We start from the raw sequence: 18,173 nt of genomic DNA, 5'->3' as shown, positions 1-18,173 counted from the left end.
GAAACCAAGAAATTCCCTTTGCCTCCGTAGCTCTGAGCAGCTCGCAGCTCGCGGCTCTGCTCTGCTCTGCCGTTCTAAAAATAGCTTGCACCGACAATTAAAGGTAACAAACTTACTGCTACGACTATAGGGATTATGGCAATGGGCCAATTTGCCAAAATGTTGAACTACCCCTTTAAGAGCCGTTTAACCAGGAACTGATGTCACGATGACAAAATGAATTGGTCCAATCCAAATAAAAGTAAAAACTTTGGCTTGGTTTGACAAGATCTCAAATGTTTTCATGAAGTTTCCAAAAGAAAAATTACGTTCTTTACCAAAACACTTTTTACGACACATTAGCAAGCAAACAAGGCCAAAAAAAAGGAGTTACATTTCTGAACTTATTCGTTAAATAGCAAAACTATCAAAACACCTAATTTTGAACCCAATCAGAAAGGTCAGAGGTCAGAAGGCAAACAGGAAATCTGCAACTTCCTGTTTTTTCCTGGCTTTTTTTTCCTGTTTAAAAAAAAAAAAAAAGTCCAATCCCAACAAAACTAAACAAAAAAAAAACAAAAAACAAGATGAATCAGAATTAAATATATTTTAATAGAAAAAAAAGAAGGTGGAACGTTTGAGGATCAACCGATTACAACTCAGTCTGACACACACACACACGCACACACACACATATAAATAGACACTCAGGTACGACAGATGGGTGGGACTTGAAGCATTACCTATGTCATGTTGTACAGTATAAATACATTCATGATTAAAAAACCCTCCCAAAATATAAACCGACAATAAAACACAAACACAAAATATTCTCAACTAAAAAAATTCTACAAAACGAAGAACAAACGACCAGAAACCAGCGGAATAATTCAGAAAAATAAGGCACAGAAGAAGGTTCGTCAAGATCGCAGCTAAACGCCAACATCATCATCGTAACAACGCGATACGAATCATTTCAATCAGACGGCGGCAGCAGCGAGGTGCCGGGGGAAAAGGCACGTCACTGAAAAATAAACAATTAAGGTGGAAGTTTCGTAAAAGTCACCAAAATAAAAGTCTAAGAGTAAAAAATTAAAGTTCGATTGTGATGATGATTAAAAACAAAGAGATAAATTATGTCGTTTCGTCAAAGTTACAGTGAAAACTAAATAAATAACTTAACAGCTACGAGACCGGATGTTGCATCATGCAAAAGATGAAATGGAAAAATCAAAATATTTCCTTTGTTTTGGGATTTTTAAGAAAAGGCAGGTTTTATTTTGAAAATTCTCTTTTCAGCTTTAAAAAGAAAATTTTTCCTGATTTCTTTTCTGCATCACATTAATTTAACATTGAAAAGACAAGAGAAAAAAAAAACAGTTCAACTCACATTAGCTCCTTTGTTGGACCTCACTACCCACAATGCATTGCTACTCAGTTCTCAGTCCTAGGAATGTGCTCTGTAACCATGGCGACGACCCCCCTCTTCGTTTTTTTTTTTTTCTTTTTCCGACACCGTCCGTCCGTCATCGTGATGTCAGAGTGTAGGCACAGCGCGTCGGTGTGTGTCGGCGGCGGGGTCTCTCCTCATTGGTCCGTAGTTTTCTCCACCACCGCGAGGGCCAATCAGAATCCCTGACGTCTGATTGGTCGGTCAGTCAGCTTCCAAAGGTTTTCAAAGTGATGGAGTTGGAGGGAAAAATGGGCAAAAAAAGGGTCCGAGAGGAGGAGGAAGTGACATCAGGGCGCCACTGTGGTGGTGGTGGGTACAGCCGTCAGTCCTCCAGCTACTCAACCTGGAGCCTTAAAGGGATAGTTCGGCTTTTTTTTTTTTAAGTGAGGTTGTATGAGTTACAAATGGCCGCTAAGTCTAATACCTGCAGTAGAAAGATCTCTGCTCTACACCACTGAGAAACACCGACGCATCGCGCTGCACCGAGACACAATGAGCGACAATTAATCAGCGTATTTTCGCACCAGTTCAAGAGTGAGATAGAAAGTAAAAAAGTGAAAAAGTGGAACTAACCGACTCACTCAGTATCCGACTCTGCGGAGGGATACTGAGTGAGTTGGTCAGTTCCAGATAAAACATACAGTACTTTGAAAAAAAACATACAGGTATTTGGAGACGGGACTCCTCGTAGGCGGCGAAAATACGCAGATTTTCGTGCCACTGTTTCTCAGTGGCGGAGAGCAGAGACCTTTCTACTGCAGATATTACACTTTGTGGCCATCTATTTTTTTACTATCTAATTTGTGAATTAATTCTTTGTAACAATATGGGGTAGACAATATAAGTTCGCTTCTTTCTGCCCCCTTTCATTCAAGAGTTACAGTATTGTCATTGTTTTTATTTTATTTTTTGTTTTTTATGCTCGATAAATGAATGAAATAATAATAATAAAAGAAAAAAAAACTAAACTTCAACAAAAAAACAAAACAAACTATCCCTTTAACCTGCAGTTATCGTCGTCTTGAATGAGGCTCAAGCTGCTGCAGCTAAACTCGAGCTGTTGTAATAAAAAGGTTGTGGCCAACAGGCTGAGAGCTGAGAGCTGACCTGCTTCGTAATCATGTGTGGTGGGCGGACGGGGGACGGGGAGGGAAGAGGGAGAGGGGGAGGGGGGAAGGGGATGGAGGGGAGTGGGGGGTGGGGGGAGGTCGAAGGTCAGATGGTGGACTTGGAGAAGGAGACCCGCAGGTGCTGGTTGTGGTCCAGCTGGTGGTCGTGCAGGTGGATCAGAGCCTCGATGGCCTCCTCCACCGACGCCAGCTGCATCAGAGCCATCTTCCTGTCCTTCCTGTGACGTCGAGGAAATTACATCATCATCATCATCATCATCATCATCATCATCATCATCATCATCATCATCATCATCATCATCACTCAGCCACAGCCACAGTCAGCGGTGCCGGGGTCGTGTTTCCTCCTACAAACCCTCGACTTCATCACCGACTACAATTCAGTTTACTCAGATTTTTAATTTCAAGATCAACAACAATTAATGATTAGCAGCAATTCATCTCTTTTCCTGTGTGTTTTATTCTTCAGTTTCATTTATCTATGATATTTATTGATGTTTTCTTTGTCCTCTTTGCCTTGACTAATTCCTTTAAAGGGACAACGAGGAGTTTCTATTCGGTTATAAAAAAGTCTCACGTTAATGTGGATGAATCTCCGCTACCCACACTTGTTAATGGGCCCATTTTCGATAAATATATCGTTCTGTCTCTATCGTTATTTTGTTATTATTAGTGGGGGCGGAAATGCTGGTCGAGCCGAACAGCGTTTCCTTAATGAGAATAACGCAGCTGAATCGCCGTTTATGGTCGGAACTACGACGGTAACTGAACCTCTTTGAACCTCTGACTTTAATTATTGATGAATGAAAACATGAGTCCGTCTTGCGCCGGTCAAAGAATTTTACGGTGCGCGGAGGCTCATAAATGTAGTGTGAAAACGCTTCGCTTTTCCAAAACTCCTCGTTGTCCCTTTAAATTTATTTTTGAAGGAATAGTTCACCAAAAAAATGAAATTCAGTCATTAGTGACTCACTCCTCATGCTGATGAATACTCGGGAGTGGTTTTTTATTCCTCAAAGTGCATCAGGTGACCCGGGAGGCCGGTTCATAGTCCAACGAAAACTTGATATGAGTGTCAATAGCGCCCGACACAAAAACGTCCATAAAACTACACAACATTTTTACAGCCTAACCAGTCATGCTTTGCCCCAGGCAAATTCAAAACAGGACTGTTTAGGCTGTAAAAATGTCCTAAATGGCGTCGTTTCGAGTAAACTCTGGACTATATTCCTTCAGGACACTTGGATTGCAGTGGACGAGTTTTTGTGTAGTATTATGGACGTTTTTGTGTTGGGCGCTATTGACTCTCATATTAAGTTTTCGTTGGACTACGAACCGGCCTCCCGGGTCTCCAGATGCACTTTGAGGAATAAAAAACTACTCCGGAGTATTCATCAGCATGAGGGTGAATCACTAATGACTGAATTTCATTTTTTGGTGAACTATTCCTTTAAATTTTTTAACTCAGTCTGACTCCTGGGGGACTCTGCTGCACAAAAATTCCTACTGTACCCAGCTTGTCTGTGCACAAAATGGCCAATCAATCATTCATCAATAGGTTAATTTATCATGTTGTTGTTACTCACTGGAAAAACTTGAATCCTTTGACTGTGAATCCGCTGGAGGAGAATAAATCCTTCAACACGTCCTCAGTGACCGAGGAGCTGAGAGAGGAGGGAGGAACATTAATACAATAATAATAAATGAAAAAAAGTTATATAGAAAGAAGTAATAATATACAGTATATGCGTTAAAGGAGGATGCTGTCGTCGCGGCGAATGTGCCGCAGTGGATGTGGAGGATGTCGAAGACGTGTACATATTCACGTTCATGACAAATGGGATGTTCACCCTGGGATGCTGAATTTTCATGCAATATCGGAAAATGAGGAAGATCGCCACTGAGCAGAGCAACGCGAGGGCGGACAACGCCACCACTCGAAGTGCTGTGGTCGGGATGCGCTCCGACATCTCAGCAATTCGTGAATTCGTGTCAATAATGCGAGCTGCCGTGGCCAAAACTCGGGAGGATATGGCTAAGTTAAACGCGGCGAAGGCCGCAGAGGAGATGGATGAATAAAAGAAAATGGCAAAAAAGGGCTCTTACACCACACCATCCCAAAAAAGAATAAGTACACTGGACTTTGCTCGCTGTCGATTGGACCATTCTATGACTTTGTGACATGCCAAGCTACAAGATGAGACTGTTGTTCACTCATGATGGATAAATATGGACACATGTGCAAACACACACGTAATCTGTATGTACTGTCTAGAGCTAGACTGCAGCTCTGTGTGCTAACTACTGCTGTAACATGTTATGTCAAATGTCATAAGTAAAAGAATATTATATCAAAATGTAAAAAAGCAAAAAACAAAAGAAAAAGATTATGATATGATCTGATTATGAAAAGATTTTATTCTGTGGGTAATGGGGGCGGGACTAGATCAGCTTTTGCTTCTCCCGCTTTCCCTTTCGGCCATGTGTATTGTATTACTTGAACTAAGATGAAGTGTGATGATGATTATTTAAATTGACATGCCCGAAATAAACAAATTGATTGATTGATTGATTGACTGGACCTACGGGATGTTGGACAGGTGCAGCGTCGCCGACGGAGGGAAAATGTTGTTGAAGTTTTTGGATCCGGGCTTTTTGAAGCGGTGCAGGGCGGAGCCGGAAAAGTCCCGAGTCAGCGCCTGCTCCTCCTGCCCCGCCCCCCCGCGGGGCAGCTGCACCACCGGGTGCTTGGACAGCGTCACCCGGATCACGTTGCCGTGGAGACGCTGGCCGTTCAGGTGACTCATGGCTGTGGAGGGAGGAGGGAATTTGTAAGTGTTTGATGGTAAAACGTTAAAGTTAAGAGACGATTAAAGATCTGCAGCTGTGACATCAAACTGTTTCTAATATCAAACATTAATATAAAATCATAAATTAAATGTGAAATATAAAAGTTTCAGACCCAGCTGAGCCTGAGTGGCGTCGCTCATCTGGACCAGAGCGTTCTCCTTCTTATTGAAGAGGATTTTCACTCTCTGAACGTCCCCGTACACACCTGAGGAAGAACACAGGATCAATAACCGGTAATAAACACCTGAAGACAAACACAGGATCAATGGTCTTAACTCAGAACAATAATCAGCTGCTGAGTTTAAGTAATGTTGATATCATGTGTTTGTCTTCTGAGCAGACTGATGATTTGTTAATTCAGCTGCGAGTAGGGATGGGTATTGATTGGATTTCATCGATACAGATAATGCTCATCAATACCAATACTTATTCTATACTGTTATAGAAACTACTCATTGCATTTTTGTTAAATAAAGTTAAGTGGACCCACACTTTAGACCTGTGATTGCCAAAGTGTGGTGGGGAAGAGGGACATTTCTTGGTTTTCGCTCGTCTGTTTTTTCCCCCTCACTACTAGTAGTTTTTGTTTTCATACAACCAGGGTGGACATAACGGATACTCAGGTGCGCACAGCTGTAGGAAAAGATAACACATCAATTTATATGTGGATCGAGAGCGAGTGAGAGACACCAGGCACGCACCCGAACTCCCGTTTAGAGATGAAGAGAGGAAAAACACTTTGTCCCGTCCTCACGATGTGAGCGAGGTAGGAACAAACGGTGACACAGGTTTAGTGAATAGGAAAGTGTCAGCTGCTCATCTGTCAGCAGCTCCGCTCCACGCAGACACTTTATTTTGTGAGAACAGACTAATTGTCAGTGTTGTGCCTGAACGCGTTCAATGAACGATCGTTCATGAACTCGGCGAACGTGAACTAAACGGACTGTATATCTGCTTGATGAACATTATTGTGAACGCGTTCATTCTGGTGTCTGTGAACGACGCTCTCTCAAAGTATGACTTCGTTCAGCAGTGTGCCAGATTTCCATAGAGCCTTTCGGGCAAAAACACACTGTAAACAGGTTAATATGTAGCGGAAAAACCAGCCAATCTGGCAACACGTATCAGCTGTTTGGATCAGCAGCGCTGGAAGAGGCGGAGTGATACAGCGCATCGCGGAGTATGTCTGTGTGGAGGAATACTGACCCAGTTGGTTAGTAAAAGATAAACGGGGGTTAGAGAGGGAAGTCCAAGTAATTTGACATATTTGAGAATTTTATAAAATAGTAACGCAATAGTTACTTCTCCTGGTAATTACTTTCATCACGTTGTAATTCAGTTACTTTTTGGGGAAAGCAAAGTAGTAACTTTAACTAATACTGGTTAAAACTGCTAAAATAATCGCTGTCTGTGGTTCTATATGGGCTGAGGCAATAATTTTGAAAAATAATAGCTTGTAGCAACATATTGGGGAAAAAAAAAAGAAAAATATACAACAACTATGAACTAGTTCAGTTTCAAAATTTTTAATTATGAACTATGAACTGAACTAGTTCATTTAAAAAAATTGTGAACTGAACTTTGAACTAGTTCACGTAGAAAGTGAACTTTCCCAACACTGCTAATTGTTGATTTTGTAAACAGTGGCATGTTGGATCTTGTTGGAGATAATTTACATTACGTAAAACCAGCAGCAGCACCGTTTGTCCAGGAGCTTATTGACCTATTTGATCAGGAACTGGTGCCAATTTAGAACCGGTTCTCGATACCCATCCCTGGCTGTTTGTTTGTTTGTTTGTTTCTCAGGTTGTCGACGGCGACCATGAGGATGAACCGAGTCGTGAGGTGAAGGCAAACGAGTGTTTTCTCACCGAACAGGATGAAGAGGCAGTGAGGCGTCACGCTCTGCGGAGACAAACAGTGTTGATAAAGTTAGACGGGAGAGCAGGGCTGTGATTGGCCGGCTGCTGTGTGAGCAGTGTGACCTCTGACCTCGGGGTTCAGGTTGGACACCAGTAGCACCGAGTGGACAGCGGGGGGCGCCACCTGCAGCGAGACGCGCGGAGGAGACACCAGCGAGCCGGGGACGGCCGCCATCGACAGGCCTGGGGGACAAAACCACAAAACTTTATCTAAACACCGATATGATGACATGACACACGTTAAAACTTTATTTACAGCAGCTTCACCAAACACACTTCTCACCTGTGTGTTGGTGGAAGGTGGGCGGGAACGCTGCGGCGCCGTACGGAGGGAGAGCCACGCCTGTAACACACACACACACACACACACACAGTGTCATTGTTAGCATCAGCGTTAGTAGCTGTGTCCCAATTCAGCGCCCACGGTCTACGGGGGCAACGGCTAGGGGTGGGAGAAAAAATTGATTCACATTAATATCGCGATATCCTTTTTGACGATTCAAAAATGGATTTTTTATTTTATTTTATTTTATTTTTTTTTATTTTTATGTTTTTTTTAAATTTTTTTAAATATTGTGCAATGTGCATTTGTTAGCCTTTTTTACATACAGAGAGTACAGGTTTTGAAAAGGGTTTAAGTTCACTTTATAATGGAGTATGTTCATTTATAGGCTCCTACAGTATTTGTGTGCAGATAAATGTTAAAAATGCTAAAGACTAAAAATCGAGAGAATCGGCAATATCGTAGAATCGCAATTTAAATTGAATCGCCCTCCAAAAAATCGTAGAAGAATCGAATCGGGAGAAAAGCGTATCGTCCCAGCCCTAGCAACGGCTCCTCCTCCTCCGACGGCCGCGTCACGGTTGGTAAATGTGACGGTCTCGCCTTCGGAGCGTTTCTTGATTGCGTTCAAACGTAACCACCGTCCTGACGTTAAAAATTTGAAAGCGACGTCTTTTTTACTCTTCCAACGGCTCCTCAGCTCCTCAGCTCGCAGAGGGGGGTTACCATGGCTACAGCAGGGAGCCGCCTCAACGTTCAATAGCTAGCATGCTAGGTGGCTAACACGTAATAACGGCGTGCATAGAATCTTGGGATACGAGAGGCCACAGAGGATCGGTGCGGTGCGTCCGAGAACAGGCAACGGAAGGCTGCATTTGTAGGAGCCTTCGAACTGGGACAGGCCTTAATTAGATGCTTTTTCACAAAAATGAAAAAAGTCAGCCACTTGTGGGACAGACAATCCTGTAATAACAACATCCAATCATCTTTAACGTCACAAAAAAGTAAATTGCATCGCAGTGTACCTGGTATCTGTCATTACAGGTGTCTGTGTGTGTGAGGAAATGGGAATATTTGCTTTTCAAGTTGATTTATGCCCCTAAGTTTTCTGATTGTGCCACTGTGCTCCTGGTAAAAGTCTGGAGCCCTGAATGTAGCACACTGAAGTCCGGTAGGAGGTGATGTAGCTCTGAGCTGGATGCTGATTGGTTTATTATGACGTCAGGTGTTTTCTTTCATGTGAATGAGCCACGAAAAAAAGCTGGAGGAAAGTTAGCGATGTTGTGCAGTGACACGTCGGCCACATTGGGTTGTTCACCCAAAATTCAAATTTCACTCATTATCTATCTGAATTTTGGGTGAACTATCCCACCTTGATGTGAACCAACTCTGAACAAGCTTTGTGTGTTCCTGAGCTCGGGCGGCTTCAGAGAGAAGTCTGAGGAACGTGGTGTGGCCTGATGGAACTACTTTTCCAGGATCTACAACGCTAACCTCTAATGCCGCGTTCCAGGCAAAGATACTCTATTTACCAAGATACCCCATGAGCGGCCATTTTTTGATAAAAACTGTATGCACTTCCTGTGCAGTTCATTTTCTCCTGATGTGTCCGTCTGAAAATTGCCATTTTTGTGTCAAAATGTTCAGAAGAGATGTGGCTTGTGAAAAATGAGTTCAAAATTTACTTCGGTGACTGTGGGGAGAAAGACTCGACCATAATCTGTGTTCAATTTTCCCATTGGAGTCAATACACTCAAAGCTGCTGCTAGTCTCGTTAATGGCTTAAATGAAAGACAACCTTTGTCCCTTTACATCTATATGTATAAAATATTGAATTGAGTCATTCCATAAAAAAATGGGCTTCTGGAATTGCTATTTTTTTTTGAAAAAAAAAAAAAACGAGTTTGAAATTTTTGGTGAAAAGGTGATATATCAAAATCCTAATTATAAAACAGGTTGAATTTTACATATATGGTTCACACACTCCCTGTCCACATGTGTACCAAATTTTAGGTTGATATGTAAAACTACTGAGGCACTATAGAGTTTTTCCAAACAGTGTCCCTTGGCGATGTACAGTGTGCAAAACCTGTCCAAAATTGTCCAATTTGGCTAAAATGCACACTGCAAGATTTTAGTGAGATTTTTTTTTTTTCCAACAGATAACCTATTGGGGCCAATCACACACTTGATGGTTTTTAGGAACACCAGTTACATAAGTAAAATGCCATTTGAAAATTTTATTTCTGGGGATGAATATTTAGTGTCCAAAACCCATCCAAACATGAATTTACCTATTTTCGCCTGTATTATATTGTTATTTTCCTGTAAAACTCCAGAAGTAAACATCCCACAACCATCAGTGATGGCTTAAATTAACAAGGACATTTGAAATAGTTCATTTTGTCTTTTATTATTATTTTTAATTAAACTTGGGGCAGTAAAAACACACTTTTTGTGTCGACTTGTATTGCTTACATGTTGACACTAGGGGGAGAGGGAACCACATGAACCAGCTGGGTGCAGGCTTAAGCTTTGCCCAATCAGGGATCATTATATATCAGGTCACACCTTAGAGTCTCTGCTATTGGACCAAAAAGTTTTCACCCCCGTGACTTTGATTGACAGGCGACGAGAGATGCCCAAAGCGGGTGCGCAGTCTGCCGGAGAATGCGAGTAGTATTAGAACTGCGGAGTTACGTAAAACGCCGTGGAATATCTGGTCACGATGGATAAAATCAATCAATGGATTATTTTCGAGCACATGTTCAGCTTTTAAAAAAGGGTAAGCTTGTAATTTTATTCAGTGTTTTAGTGGGTCTATTATTGATTATTGTCCGTCTTTTTCGGCACTCGAAAATGACTTCCGGGTTTGTTTTTGTTGAGTGAGCAGGCTTGTTCAAACCTTTGATGGGGTAAAAACTGCATTTTTGTGCTTTGCTTTTGTTTATATGACAGAAAACGATTTTTTGGTGGTGAAAGAAGAGGTGTACAGATGGTACATATATGTTAAATCACCTTCGTTGTTGACGTGACGTCACTTGCGGGCTGCCGTAGTCTGATATTGTTTGAGACATTTTCAGTGACTGTGAAAAAACCGTAGCACCTAGAAACTTCATTTTTTTTTCTACCTGTTGCTGAAAGTGTCCTTAAAAGGTCTGTGGTGGAGTTTTAATTACAGCATGCCTACTTTTCGTTATATTAAGGACGCCGTTCGTGTGTTATTGATTTGGGACGCCGGCGTCCCAACCACTAGGGGGCCTGCGTGAACAGGTTAAAAAGGCGTGGCCGTGCAGAAACCCACGTGACATGTATACAGGAAACTGACTCGTCATGGGGGGTCTTGGTTTATAAGTCACGACTTTGTAGCGTTCCAGGCAACCTGTAACTTTTTCCTACCTGTTACCCGTGGAAATGCCCTAGAGCGGCCGTCAAACCTGTAACTTCCTATCAGTGAACTCGTACCAGACTGAACTGAAAAATGGAAAAACACGAGTTACGGCTTGCCTGGAACGCACCACAACATCAGAGTTAATTTGAGCGCTACGCTGGTCAGCGGACTCACCGAAGGCGGCGGGCTCCAGCTCGCCGGTCGGCAGGTCGGCTCTGGTGAAGTCTCGACTCTTGTCGTTGTTGTATTTGACGTTGAGCGCGCTCAGTTTGGAGAAGTCGATCCGCAGCGTGCAGCAGCCGTTGTAGATGTTCTGACCGTCCAGACCCTGAGACAGGAAGTCACACAGCTCACACCTGATTGGACCAAACGCCAGCGTGGTGATCTGAGTGTGTGTGTGTGTGTGTGTGTGACTCACAGCCTTGGCGTGCTGAGCGTGCACGGCGTCACTGAACTGCAGCAGAGCCTGAAACTGATTGTTCCTGGTGAACGTGATGATTTTCAACACGGAGCCGAACTTACTGAAGATCTGAGGACACACACACACACACACACACACACACACACACACATACAAATCAAAACATTTTATGTCAACAACAACAACAACAACAACAACAACAACAACAACAGATGTTTCCCCTCTGACCCCCGGTGACCCCCGTGACCCCGACCTGCTGCAGAACCTCCAACGTCACGGGGTAAAATAAATTCTCCACGATGATCCTCAGGACGGCACTCTGACCCAGGGCTAAGACACGCGCATCCCCTCCGGACGCCATACTCCCAGAATGCACCGCTGCTGCGCTGATGGCCTGCAGCGCCACCTGAGCTCTCTGTCAAAAACAAACAACTCTGTATTAATTGGAATTCTTTTTAGATTTAAAGGCCCCATGGCATGAAAAATGTGATTCTGGTTATTTTTTGGTGCTTGGGGAGGTCTCTGGGCCACGTATAAACTGCCCCATGCATCAAACTGGTCATAAACGGAGAAACACACACCGCCCATTTGTAGGAACTGTCTCTTTAAGACGAGCAGACAGCACTTCCTCCTTTCTGTGATGTCACACACAAGGTAACTCCGCCCACCGTGACCAGTTATTTTTTCTTCAATTTTTATGAATGCAGCTTAGGTTTCAGTTACTTGCCTGTGATTGGCCCGGCCACATGCCACTCAAAAACAGTCAGCCAATCAGAGGAGAGGTTCTCATTCTCTCTTCTGATTGGCCAAATGACCTGTGCCTGCTAGAGCTCCAGAAAGAGGCAACAGAAAGGGGCAGTATAAACGATATTAAGCAGATCACAGGTACTCAGAACCAATGATACATCTTGTTAGGGATATCAGCAGGTAAATAAACCCAGAGAAAAGTGCACAGCATGGGGCCTTTAAACGTAATTCTGAAAAATAACAATCTACAGCAGCCTGCGATGAAGGGGGCGGGGCCTGGCCCTCTGCTCCTCACCTGATTGGTCAGATTGTCAGTCTTGAGCTCGCGGTGGGTGGAGTACTGAATGTAGATTGGCTGGTTCCTGATGGTGGGCGTGGCTGAGGTGTAGTAGTTCACCATGGTAACAGCTGCTTCCTCTGACGCCATCTCTAAAAAGGCCTGAGAGAAATGAAAAAGGTGTTAGCTACAAGTTTAATTCCTCCTGGCCAGTAGGTGTCGCACTCACACTGCCTGCTCTCGCTCCACCTTCAGTCCTACTGGTTGCCAGTTACGGCAGTAGCTAAAGCTAAGCTAAGCTAAGCTAAGGCTAAAGGTGTTTAACAAGCAGCAGCTCCGATGTTGACAGTGAACTGGAAACACTTCTCAATCATTTCACACTAACTCACCTGCTGACGAACACGACGAACCCGCAGCATCACGCCTGCACCGGAAATGTTACAGCACAATGACTTTTACTCCCCAGAGGATCTGGCTCATCTATGATCTGGCCTCTGAGCTCTGCCTCACTGACATCAACGTTCTAATGCTGTTGCCACGGAGATCATTCCATGCCGACGTTGCCAACGTAACCAGATGTAAATATTTTAAAAATTCAGTAAAATTCATACTTTTATTCTGCACCGCCCTAGACATTCTGTGGATGCATTATTTTTTGAAAAATGTATCCTTTTGATGAAAAAGTTGTAGCCATAACCTTTAAAAGGGATAGTTCGACATTTAGTCAGATTCTCCTCTCACCATAATCCCTATAGTCATAGCAGTAGGTTCATCACCTTTAATTATCGGTGCATGTTGTTTTGAGATCAGCGGGGCAGAGACGTGAGCTGCTCAGTGAACACAATGGAGAAATTATCATGTAACGTTATGAGACAGAGTTGTTTTAGGGTGCACTCACACTAGGCAATCGTACCGTGCCCAAGCACGTTTGCCCCCTAAAGTCTGGATTCTATTGCTGGTGTGAGTGCAAGTGTTCCGTGCCTGAGCACGGTACACTTCCCTGGCCCGGCACGGTTGGGAGAGGTGTGCTTGGGCACGGTACGATTGGCCAGGAATGCGCACACGTAATGCGCTGCGGGCTCGTTCTCCACCACGTGTCTGCAACCGCATGTAAACAACAGTCACTTAACGATTACGTCGCGCCGTAAACATCGCTAGTTAACGTCGCTTTGATTAAACTTCAAGATAACCATGACAACCGGTCAAAGCGCCGTTCTTTCAGCAGTCAGAGCGCATCCGCCGTGTTGTTATATCAACGTGATGACGTTTGTGTCGGAGGCAACCGTGCTTCAGCACGCTTGGGTTCGAGGTGGTGTGAGTGCGGGCCAGCGGGGGACAGGGGAGGGGGGGCATTCGGGCTTCAGCACGGTACGGATCAACTGGCCCTAGTGTGAGTGTGTCCTTATGCCCTCTACACACTGTGCGATTTTAGCAGTCTTATAAGACTGTTGCATGACACACTATGCGACGTGGAATTTACAATCTTTGCTACGACGTCAAGTTTGACGTGTGCAGACTGTACGATGATCGTTCTACTGAATCGCAGGTCGCCCGCTCCCCCTCCTCCCCCCCCCCCTCCCTCTCCTCCCACCCTCCCTCCCTCTCTCCCTCTTCACACACAGACACAAGTCACCGGCACCAGTGGAGTAGTACCGCCAGTTGTCCGTTATTTAAAAATGAAATCACGGCCTGTATTGTACCAGAGAACATCACAGCAGTACCGTCACGTAATGAGAGCACATCTAAACGAGGACGAAGTCACCTCTCCCGGCGTAAACACGTCAATATTCTCCGGTAGGCGACCGCTTCTCATCATAGTCCGCACATGGGTTTTTTTTTTTTTTTTGGACAGAGTTTCACACACAACTTTTCTGATGGCTGTATGAGTCTGTCCATGTTCCTCCTCTTTCTGCGACAGTAAAAAGGAATATACACCTCTCCAGACATGACAAGATAAACTATTCGTTTTTTAATTTAATGACTATTTACTCGAAAATCAGTGCTCGTCCCTGTCACCTGCGCCACTGATAGACGTCCATCAGCTGATTAGTAGACGTAGGTCGTAGCAGTTTTCTGACACTGTCAGAATTTAATCGCAGGTCGTCTTTGGTCGCAAGACGCTGACAACGGCCGTCGTAGAACCTGTCTCACTGTGCGACGTAAGACGGCCGATTTAGAGCTACGACCAAAGATTTCGCCACGATTCTCCTACGATCGGCTGTCTTTCATCTGCGACGGCCAAAATCGCACAGTGTGTAGAGGGCATTAGAGGCAAATGCAACCGGAACTACATTCTAGACGCGGCTGCTGGGCGGAGGGATTTCAAAAGAGCAAGTAGTTCTGAGTATTTGCTTCATGTGTCGTAATGTTACATGATTATCTCATAGCGTGGTGAATGTGCAGGTCACAACTTGTCCACCAGAGCGTTGTGGAGTTGTTGGATTGTGTATTTGATGAGTTTGATGAGGGACAGGGGACCTGTACCGTTCACCTCCATTGTGTTCACTGAGCAGCTCACGTCTCTGCCCCGCCGATCTCAAAACAACATGCACCGATAATTAAATACGACTATAGGGGTTATGGTGAGAGGGGGATCTGACTAAATGTTGAACTATCCCTTTAATATAACATAAATACCTGACACTTTATCAGGAACACAGTGTGCTCGTCACTCACCTGGTTCTTGGTCTTCAGCGTGATCAGTTTACTAACTCGGCCGAAGGGAACCGCCACTGCCAGCACTTCCTGTTCGGAGACGTCGGCAGGAAGCTGACGCAGGTGAAGGACCCGGGACGGGACGGACTGAGCACGCTCAGAAACACACAGCCTATCAGTGCCATCCACTACACACACACACACACACACACAGAGTGATGAGTCAGGTAGTGAGGTTCATAGATACACATTTCCATACATTACATACATTTCCTTCCACTATTTAATACTGAAAAATAATAATTATTAAAGAGTTGCACACCTGCACTTGTACATTACAATTGTTCATCCTTGCACTATTACTGTGTAATTACTGTTATGGCTCCTTTTTTAATACAGATTTTGTTACTGTATCCTTAATATTATTGCTATATAGCCTAAGTTATTTTATTCTCCTAAGTATCGTATCTGTATTTTTATTCTATTGGAGCTGCTGTGACACAATAATTTTCTGCAAAGGAAAAATAAAGTACTATTCTATGCTGTTCTATTCTACACAGAAAGAGACGGGGTGGGGGTCTCACCTGTGGACAGGTTGGAGGTGCTCATGTTCGCAGAGCAGCTGAGAGACGAGGTGAAGGTCGACTCCTGAGAAACAACAAACAAATCTCATTAATAGGCATAAAAAAACCCAACATCTACTGATCACAGCTGGCTACTCCCCTTTGTCGTCAACAACAGACAATGAATTCTGGGTAAATTAAAGCTTTAGAACAGAGGGGCCGGGGGCCGGGGTCTGTGAATTTTTGGTTTGAGTGGACAAGACAATGTTTTATAGGCTATCTTTCAGTTTCCACATTTAATGTTTCAAATAAAAAACATAAGTTTGAATAGCTCATCTGAATGATTATCATGCAATTGACAGACATTGTTGATATTAGCATTGGTATAAGTTAACCAGCTCTGTTTATAAATGGCAGTGGGACGGCCGCCTTCACTGTACCTGTACATGTTTAATATATGATTAACCTGTGTATTATTTGAATAGCTGAGTACTGAATGCACAATAACAAGGTACGTTTATGCACGGCACTGGACCCAGTTTAATATAATATATCTATATTTTTTAAATATAGTAACGGGTCCCTGCTCCATCTCTCCATCAGTTTGAGGGTCCGTGGCCTGAAAAATGTTTAAGACCCTGCTTTAGAACAATGGCGACCAAGGAATCACATCAAACCACTACATCAATCAATTAGAGCTGCAACAACTAATCGATTATTAAATTAATCCTCAACAATTTTGATAATCGAATAATCGGTTTGAGTAGTTTTTTAAGAAAAAAAAGTCAAAATTCTCTGGTTTCAGCTTCTTAAATGTGAATATTTCTGGTTTCTTTATTCCTTTATGACAATAAACTGAGTCTCTCTTTACTAACCCATTTGAGAACGTCGACATTGTGTGGTTTGGGAAACACCGATCGACATTCTTCAACATTTTAATGTCCAAACAACTAATCGATTAATCATTTACATAATCAACAGATTGATCGATAATGAAAATAATAGTTAGTTGCAGCTCTACAATCAATCAATCAATCAATCAATCAATCAATCACCTATATAATCAATAACCAGCTGATAAGGAGCTGATCAGACTATAAAATGGCCGTGTAGTGTTTTGTTGTCTGTTCCCTCACTGACACGTCGTGGTTCGGTTAACCGACGTCGACACATTATTCACAACAACGGACAAGAACGAGAACAAGAACCGTCAGTTCTTTTTCTCAGCTGAGTCCCGTGAACTGCGGAGATATCGCGAGAGTTCCGACGATCAAACGCCGCCGCTGGACAATCGCTCGCGACACTTTCATCAACCAAAACAAAACCAGAAAAAAACTGAAACACGAGCGAAAAACGGAGAAACGGAGGAAGACGTGGGGGGGCCTGCGGCGGGAAATGGTTTCTGTTAACATGTAAATAACAAAAACAAGCAGGGAGAGAGAGCTGACGCCAGAGGCTCGCGCAGGTGCGGTTCAATCACCAAGGAAACGCGAGGGAGGAAGGAAGGAAGGAAGGAATAGAAAAACCAGCGGTGGCCAGGTGTGTGTGTGTGTGTGCGTGTGTGGGGGGGTTCAGGTGTTTTTCCTCGCGCTCACCCGTCCATGGTCCGCGAGGAGGAAGAGGAGAGGAGGAAGAGGAGGAGGAGGAGGAAGAGTTGTTTTGGTCCGCGAGCCTCCCGCTCCGCAGTCAGGCAGCGGAGAACAACGAGCTCACTTCCCGTTTGCTGACGTCACGGAAGAACATGGCGGCTCGGTGGACACGCCTCAGATCAACCCGATCGATGATAATTGATCATATAATATAATACATGCATGTAACTGATCTAAGTGTAGGGGGAGGGTTTGAGATTAAAAGAAAAAAAGAAAAAGAAAAGAAGGAATGATCTGATAATTACATGTTGAGATAAATAAAAAAAAGAAGCAATAATCTGATAATAACATGTTAGGTGGTTTATTTATTACATAAATAACAAGTTAAGATGTTCCACTCTGACTCCATAACTGTGAACTCAGTTTTAAACTGTGTGCCTAATTCACAGAGAAAATAATAAAGATATGTAATCTATAATAAAGAAAATCACAATAAACTGAAGAAAAAGAGAAATATACTCAATAAAGACTTAAGATAACAATAAGAAACTGAGGGAATAATGAACATTTCTTTAGTAACAGTGGAAGCAGTCGACACTGGCAAAATGCCCCTAAAGAACTACAAGTTAAAGTTAAACGTCCTTGTTTTGATTATTATTATTAGTAGTAGTAGTTGGAGCAGTTGTAGTATGACTGCATTTTCAAGTGTAGCAGGTTGATGTTTAGCTTCATGTAGATAGATAGACAGACAGACAGACAGACAGACAGATAGATAGATAGATAGATAGATAGATAGATAGATAGATAGATAGATAGATAAACAACATTATGAATGAATGAATGTATTTTTATTTTCGAACATGTATATAAAAAAATATGTAACTATTTGTACATACAAAAGAAAGAAAAAATA

At 43.2% G+C, this 18,173-nt stretch overlaps 1 pseudogene across 1 annotated transcript; it reads right to left on the bottom strand.

Moving 5' to 3' along the window:
* Window positions 1–95: 95 nt before the first annotated feature.
* On the bottom strand, window positions 96–17,414 carry LOC310994275 (polypyrimidine tract-binding protein 3-like; annotated as a pseudogene). The gene is made up of 14 exons (XR_014596504.1): window positions 17,267–17,414; window positions 15,693–15,756; window positions 15,130–15,296; window positions 12,472–12,615; window positions 11,683–11,844; window positions 11,427–11,537; window positions 11,183–11,336; window positions 7,618–7,677; window positions 7,405–7,517; window positions 7,284–7,317; window positions 5,525–5,617; window positions 5,149–5,371; window positions 4,149–4,226; window positions 96–2,780 (listed from the first exon to the last, which is right to left on the bottom strand). The product of XR_014596504.1 is annotated as a polypyrimidine tract-binding protein 3-like (transcript).
* Window positions 17,415–18,173: the final 759 nt, after the last annotated feature.

This window comes from Trachurus trachurus (assembly GCF_905171665.1).
Source record: "Trachurus trachurus genome assembly, chromosome: 12".
NCBI lineage: Eukaryota > Metazoa > Chordata > Actinopteri > Carangiformes > Carangidae > Trachurus > Trachurus trachurus.
This window is presented reverse-complemented; position numbering and strand designations above follow the sequence as displayed.